The sequence below is a fragment of the Dermacentor silvarum genome, chromosome 5 (genome assembly GCF_013339745.2).
Source record: "Dermacentor silvarum isolate Dsil-2018 chromosome 5, BIME_Dsil_1.4, whole genome shotgun sequence".
Taxonomy (NCBI): Eukaryota; Metazoa; Arthropoda; class Arachnida; order Ixodida; family Ixodidae; genus Dermacentor; species Dermacentor silvarum.
In genome coordinates, this window is record NC_051158.1 from 161227596 (window position 1) to 161235311 (window position 7716).

General features: G+C 42.0%; 1 long non-coding RNA gene across 1 annotated transcript; it reads left to right on the forward strand.

The window, feature by feature from the left end:
- Positions 1 to 17: 17 nt before the first annotated feature.
- On the forward strand, positions 18 to 7086 carry LOC119452645 (uncharacterized). The gene is made up of 3 exons (XR_005192081.2): positions 18 to 45; positions 2916 to 2970; positions 6321 to 7086. It is a non-coding gene; the product is annotated as an uncharacterized LOC119452645 (long non-coding RNA).
- The last annotated feature ends 630 nt before the right edge of the window (positions 7087 to 7716 follow it).

Genomic DNA, 7716 nt, shown 5'->3' on the forward strand with positions numbered 1-7716 from the left:
TTGTGTGGCTGACCCTCCTAGGATCTCAGCAGAATCATTACACAGGTGTGTACCTTTGTGATTCGGACTACGGGTATTTTTGTAGTTTACATTTGGTGTAATTGCACAGATGAAAATATGAGCTGACAGGCACTGTCTCCAAACTTTAGTTACAAAGGCAAATCTTTTTTCACAGTTGTCTTTATAGCAATACAAAAGAACGTGCACATCAAAACACCAGTGTCTAACAAGCAACATCATTGTAGTGTAGAAGAAACCCAAACATCATACGAAAACTTGTACTAAATTAGGGACTGTATTAAAATGTTATGAGAAACACCATTCTTAAGAGCGACAGTTTGTGTATTGGAGCCTTGAACTATTTCTCAGGTTACTCTGTCTCGTTTCTTGAACCCAAGTGATGTCTTTTTCTTTTGGTTAGTGATTTTACTCAGACCGCTGCATATTTTGGCACAGTTGGCGACCAATATCTGTGACCGCTACAAGTGGCAAGCCACGCTCCCCGCGACGAATACTGTGAACAGTACTGTCATTGCGGCAAAAGTGCCTACAGCTACTTCTGTGGAAGATCATGCAAACTGAATAACCTATATAAAGCATCAGGTGACCTCCGCTAAGAGCCTTTTATGCCTTACGCACCAGACTAGGATGCAAGATTTAGGTTATTTTGCAACCAAGACGCCCACATACAACGCTAAAAACATGAATAATGTGGCGAGTTGGGCACATTGGTACATTATTACGAGAATTTCAGCGCAATAAAACACAAGAACGACACAAGAAATGACCAGGACAAGCGGTGAACTTGCAACTGGTTTTATTGTAGCGAATTTCACATATATGTGCACTATCCAACAAAGATGTCATTATCTGCACATGCGTAGAAATACCATCTCTTTACCTGAGAGTTGTATCGATGGCACGCTAACACATCTTTCCTCTAGCCGGGCAATACGTTCTGCTTCAACAATTCTCGAGTGAAGCGCGATTTGCTCTTCATAATGACAGACGTATTATGTATGTCAGGTGAACAATCCTTACATGTTAAACATTGACAAGCCAGGAAACCTTGTCTTTCCCTTCATGCGTGTTTTTCACATAGTTTGCATGCTCCCTAACACTTATCCTAAGATTGACGCATCTCCCAGTTTGGCCAACGTACACCTTTCAGCATCTTAGAGGGATTTCGTAGACTACACCTTCTGAACAATCAACAAAGGGTGGAGGGTGCCTATGCGTTGTGCCTCAGGCTTGCTCCTTTCTTACCTATGGGTCGGTTAGTGTGCAGAGCTTCGAGAGCCTGTTAGGTGCGGTGAATACGACTTTTACGCCGTACCGCTGGGTCACCTTTTTCAGGTTGCCTGAAAGCTTGTGTATATACGGTATCACAGCTACCTTCTGCCTGCATGGTGATACTGTATGTTCACAAGCTTCCACACAACCTGAAAAAGGTGACCCAGCGGTACGACGTAAAAGTCGTATTCACCGCACCTAACAGGCTGTCCAAGCTCTGCACAATGACCCACCCAGAGGTAAGAAAGCAGCAAGCCTGCGGCACAACACATAGGCACCCTCCGCCCTTTGTTGATAGTGCAGAAGGTGTAGTATACAAAATCCCTCTAAGATGCGGAAAGGTGTATGTTGGCCAACCTGGGAGATGCGTCAACGTTAGCTTAAGTGTTAGGGAGCATGGAAACTACGTGAAAAACGTGCATAAAGGGAAAGACTTTCAAGGCTTCCTGGCTTGTCATTGTTTAACATGTAAGGATTGTTCACCTGACCTACATAACATGTCTGTCATTATGAAAAGCAAATCGCGCTTCACTCGAGAAATTATTGAAGCAGAACATTTTTCCCGGCTAGGGGGGGGGGGGGGGAAAGGTGTGTTAGCATGCCATCGATACAACTCACAGATAAAGAGATGGTCTTTCTACGCATGTGCAGCTAATGACGTTTGTGTAATGAAATATATGTAAAATTGGCTACAATAAAGCCTATTGTAAGTGCAGTGCTCGTCCTGGTCGTTTCTTTGTGTCCTCCTTGGGTGTTATTGCGCTGCAGCTCTTGTAATAATGTGCTGTGGGTTTTTTTCTTCTTTTTGAGTCTGTTGTTTAAAAGGTCATTTTCCTTTTCAGTGTGTTAGATAAAGACAGTCACAGGAAGGTCGCGACTATATTTTATTTCAGCAACCCTTTATGTGACTTCACAGAATTCCTTCACACGTTGCAACCAAGCTTATTTTTTTAAATGTATGCCTTTCTTTCAGCATGGAAAAAATCTTACATGAAACAAAGTGATAAGTACTGCTTATGCATTTGTACGATATTCCGACAGAAAGGTGAAAAGTAATAAATCTATGCTTTCATAAATTGTCTACCTAATCTACAAGATTTCCTAATGGGAATAAGACAAATTCATTTGTTTGCACTAGCCTATAACGGAAACAAGATATTACAAACTTAGCTTTTAAGAGGGCCCTGAAAGGGGCCCAAGGGGGCAGTTGGTGTGCACGTCCTCTTTTCTAGCACAGCCATCGCCGCACATGGCTGTCGATGCAGCTGAGCACATATGCAGCCTGCGCACCTTGTTCTAGAGATAATCTGCTGTGTGTGCAAAGAGTGGGCATGTGATATGGCGTGGTATTATGTGCATTGTCTTCCTGCTTTGCGAGCACCACTATAATGTGACAAAAGCAGCGTGTGGCCATTTGGTTATCCCAATTCTGGTGTAATGGCACCACAAAAAGTGAACAAAGATGTGCACACATGACACAAGCCTCAGCTCTCACATCAAGCTTTATAATCAAGAAACAGACAATATATAATAACAAGTGGTGATATGATGTGATGTTATCTATTAAAATTTTCGTGCAGTGCAACTGATAGATGACTGATGCATTTGTCATTCTTTTTAAGTTTCAGAAGCCACAATTGCCTGGCATGCTGTCTGGTCATGATGCGTGGCTACAATGTGAGTTTCGTTGAACACAGTACTCTGCCTGCTGCCACATTTGTTAGTGTTTCACAATGCATGAGGGCAGGTTGTTTCACACAGATGAGTCATGCTCCCCCAATCACGCATTAATTCCGTAGTGTTTAGATGCAACCAAGGATGGAAAAAAGGCAGGACAGGAAAGAGCGTTCTTTCCTGTCCTGACTTTTTTCCGTCCTTGGTTGCGTCTAAACACTACGGAATAAGATGAACCAACTAGCCCAGCAACAAGTCCTGACACGCATTAATACAGCATCCCATCTGTCCAATGTAGGCACGACCTTTTGAGGATTCCGGACTGTACACAACACTTGTGGCCTAGTTTGCCGGATGCATATTATGCCGTAAGCCACAACCAACCTTCTTTATTTTTTACTTCTGCCTTTTTTTTGGGACAGCACAAAACCGTCCTAACAAGGGCCTGTGAAAATATGATTTGCACAACTGCATTAGGCATGATGATGGAATATAATGAATGAGATGAGCCAAGTAAAAAATGGTCGCAGTTGTTTCGTATGCTCTTGTGCTTTTTCATGGGCAAAAGCGCACTTGGTCCCTATGGGCTAAATGCTTTCTTTCTGTAGGAAGCTTGTGAACAGAGATTTGCTCTGATGTGAGAAAAAAATACTGCAGCCAGGAAAACAATTTGGTTGTTGCGTGTGGCACGATTTGAAGGAGGTGATGCACTGTGCAACAGAGGTTGTGTACAGTTGGCCATGGCCATCTTGTTATGCCTATATTGTATTAATTTGAGATTGGGGTGAATCAGGCTTGTGCCTAACAAATCTCATCTGCACATTGCAACATACTCTAAAAATGCTGGTTCATTCTTGTGTTCCACAAAACTCGTTATAGCCTAAACTTATGGAACTTGGACATCATAACAAGCACAATGGAATGCGGACCCAAAGAGACAGACTGGATGGGCACTAGTCTATATCTCTTAGTGTTCGCGTTCTTTCCTGCTTGTTATGATGTCCAAGTTCTGTTATCACAAACAAGCCCAAACTTCTGCATTGAACAGAAATTATGACCACAGAGTACATAAGATAATTAAGCTTTGGCAGATCCACAATGCAAAGGACAAATGCATCGCTCATTCTCAGTTACATTGGATGAAGAAATTGTTTTTGAATGAATGACGTCACTTCATATCACTACATGTTATGTGCGATTTCTGTTTTGTTATTAAAGCTAGAGTTGAGAGTAGGCACTTGTGTCCTGCTTGTCATCTTTGTTTACTTTCTGTGATGCCATTAAGCCAGAATAAATCCATGACATGAAGTGCCAGTCCATATAGCTCTACATTGTATGCAGTATGGCTGTTGGCCTGACTGACAAGTGCGAAGTAGCAATAAAAACTTCAGAAAGTAGAACTTTGGGCCAGTTGGTGATGCATATTAGAGTACGGTGAAGTGCAATAGATGGGAAAATATGAGGTGAGACAGACGGGCGAAGCTCTACTGACAACTGTGAACGTTTATTGGAAAATTTTGCTGCACCAGGACAATGCTCGCATGTGCCCAAGACACCTGAAACCAGCAACAAACAAAGCAGGCACAAAAAAAACAAGGAAGCACGGCAAAAATTGCTAACAACATGTGCACGATCTTTTCTTCAAACGTGATAATTGGGAAGCATGTGTACGCTGGTCAACTGTGCACAACTGGCACAAGAGACATCAAAAATGAAACAGAAGTAGAACTAGCTTAGCTCTGGCTACCTGTGAATAGCGCTTCTTTGTTTAAAGTGCCACCAAAGCCACGCTAACTCATGTATCAGATCCAGAATTGAAAATAATTTTCAATTAACACTGCTGCAAAAAGCTCGCATTCTAATTTTGTTTCTCCATGGCCTACAACTTCCACATTCTTCAACTACATATAGCAACCGCAACATTTGCAGTACAAGGCAAGATCCAACCTCTTCTTCTTATTTCAAACAACTGAAGTGCTGTCACAGCCTGTCGTTCAGGTACTGGCCAGTCTGTCCCAAGTAAACACGACCCCTGCTTGAAGAAATTCTGCACATGACAGAAGTAGCGCATGAGACATACTGATACTCGTGTTTCCTCGTACAGTATTTCCTTACTCGACTAAGCATAATGCGTTTGCACAGTTGTGCCAACTTGCATGGTGCAGGAAACACAGGAACCACCCCATACTTCCCTGTGACTTTCATCAAGTTGTGTGAAACCTTACGCACATAAGTGTTGCCCCCTTGAAGGGGTGGATGTGTTGCTGAGGTTCACACAACTTAAGGAAAGTAGCAGGGAAGTGTGGGTGGATCTTGTGTTTTCTGTGCCATGCAAGTCGGCACAACTGTGCAAATGCGTCGCGGGTAGTCAAATTAGGAAATACTGTATGACGAAACGTGAGTGTCAGATGTCCCATGCGCTAATTCTGTCGTGTACAGGATTCGTTAAACTGTGGTCATGTTTACTTGGGACAGACTGACCAGTGCCTGAGTGACAGGCTGCGACAGTACTTTAGGTGTTTGAAATAAGGAGAAATGAGGGATCTTGCCTTGCAGTGCAAAAGTGTGTTATTGTGGCTTTGGGGGCACTTTAACCAAAGAAGTGCGACTCATAGGTAGCCACAGCTCAGCTAGTTCTTCTATTTCTGTTTTCTTGTTTATTCCTCTTGGGCCAGTCGTGCGTAGTTGACAGCGTACACATCCTTCCCAATTACCATCACATTCATAAGAGAGTGTGAATGCGTTGTTAGCGATCTTTGCCATATTTCTTTCTTTTTTGTGCCTGCTCTGTTTGTTCCTGGTTTCGGGGTGTCATGGGCGCATGTCCTGCTGCAGCGAAATTTTCCAATAAATGTTCAGCTGTCAGTTGCGCTTGTCCCGTCTGTCTCGCCTCACCTTGTCCCATCTATTGCACTTCACCATACTCTAATAGCAGTAAGAAGAGCAACCAACTCACCCAAGCAATAATCAAAGCCCACAGAATTGCCAAACTGAAGAGAAAAATGTTTCAGTGTAGGACCTGTTTTGTGAACTGATAAGGAAATGGCATACTTGTTTGCAAACCAATGACCAGGTGCATTTTCCATGCACATACATTATTGTGTGTAACTGCTCCCTGCTTCTGAGGTTTTTTATGGCTTTTATCAAGCATTCCAGAGTACTTGACTGTTTGTCTGTTGTAAAATTAAATCAGTTGTCATTCAGCACGGCGTGTCATTTTCTATAAGCCCTTACTTTGTCTTTTTACTTGGTGCTGGTCCCACCTAAATATGAATTTCCAAATAGACTTTTTTTAGATTATAAACTGAATACTTTTAATATGTATTTCATTACAAAAACTTTCTCAATTTTAGGAAGTCCTGCTGACCCCAAGCATGGTGTGAAATGAAGAAATGGCACTCCACATCCATAGAGAGCTTGATTTCCCCTGTTTCATGCTTACTTGTTGGCATAGCCAGTCTGTTAGCTTAATTTTTGGTTCTTCCCTATTGAATGCTCAAGAAAGGCACCAAAACTGTCATTCATTGAAAAAAAAGTTGTTTGCAGACACTGCCATGCACAAAGCCCTTGACTTCATTGAATGTTTTTAAAAGAAAATGCAGCTTCTGTGTGCAGCAATAGGCTGAACAAGATGAGGGCAAACAGGAAGGTTGCGACATTAGTGTTCAAGAGTTGGCCAACAAAGAAGGTCACAAGCTGAAGCCAACATCTTTACAAGGGAACAAATGGATTTAGCCTGAGCCATTCCCTGTTCGACCAGCCAAGTCCCCTTGTCGAAACATGTGCTCTAGCCTGAGGCGTACATATCCCATTCTACCACTCTCGATCAACGATACACCAAAACAATTAAGAACTCGTGGCAAGGTCGTAAATTCACGTTTTAAGGGAATGTAGTGTGCACCCTGCAAGGTAGCATGAATAGTATGGCATTTACTTGAATGAAATGCAGATTTGCTTGCCAGTTACTTTATCCCCATGCTATAATTGGAAAGCATGGTTCCTAAGAGAGAATAATGATTTGAAGTTCACGCAGTTTTGCTCCTTTATGTAAGTTCACACTGTTACGGTTGCTACACTACCAGTCCTGTTTGCAACTGCATAGTAGTGTTCTGAGTTTGCAGCCCAATTCAATAAAAAAGGTAGGCTTTTTCCTCAAAAAATGTGTTGCTGCCTCACAGCTTGATGCAGACAAGTATTTTATATCTGGATGGTGACTGCAATAGGATGTGCTTCTTAAATAAGAGCGATATGCTGTTTCAAGTGCAATTAAATGCAATTTCAAATGACCTCAGCTTGGGGGATCACACGATGGGAGGCCAATGTGAGAAAGAGGATTTGATATTGTTACGTTCGATATGTTACATTACATACTGTGACAATATCTTAGAACAAGGCACTTGAACATGAGAAAGCACGACTTATTTCATCTAAAGTTGCTACTGTTGGATATGATGAGGGAAGGTACTTATTCGTGACTCCATTTGCAACATGTTACAATGCTGGCTTAATATTTTGCACTGGGTAGATGAAAAAAACCACTGCTTGCACAATATTCAACTAAACAAGGTTTAGTTGAACAACTAAACACAATATTCAACTAAACAAACACAACTCATGCACTATTAGAAAATAATGACGAAGGGTGATCGTTTCTAAGTTTTATGGAATTTTTAAAATTGGCTGTGGCAGACAGCATAATTATTGTCCTTGAGCTGGACTATTTGAAGAGGCGGATTACTAGCACAAGAA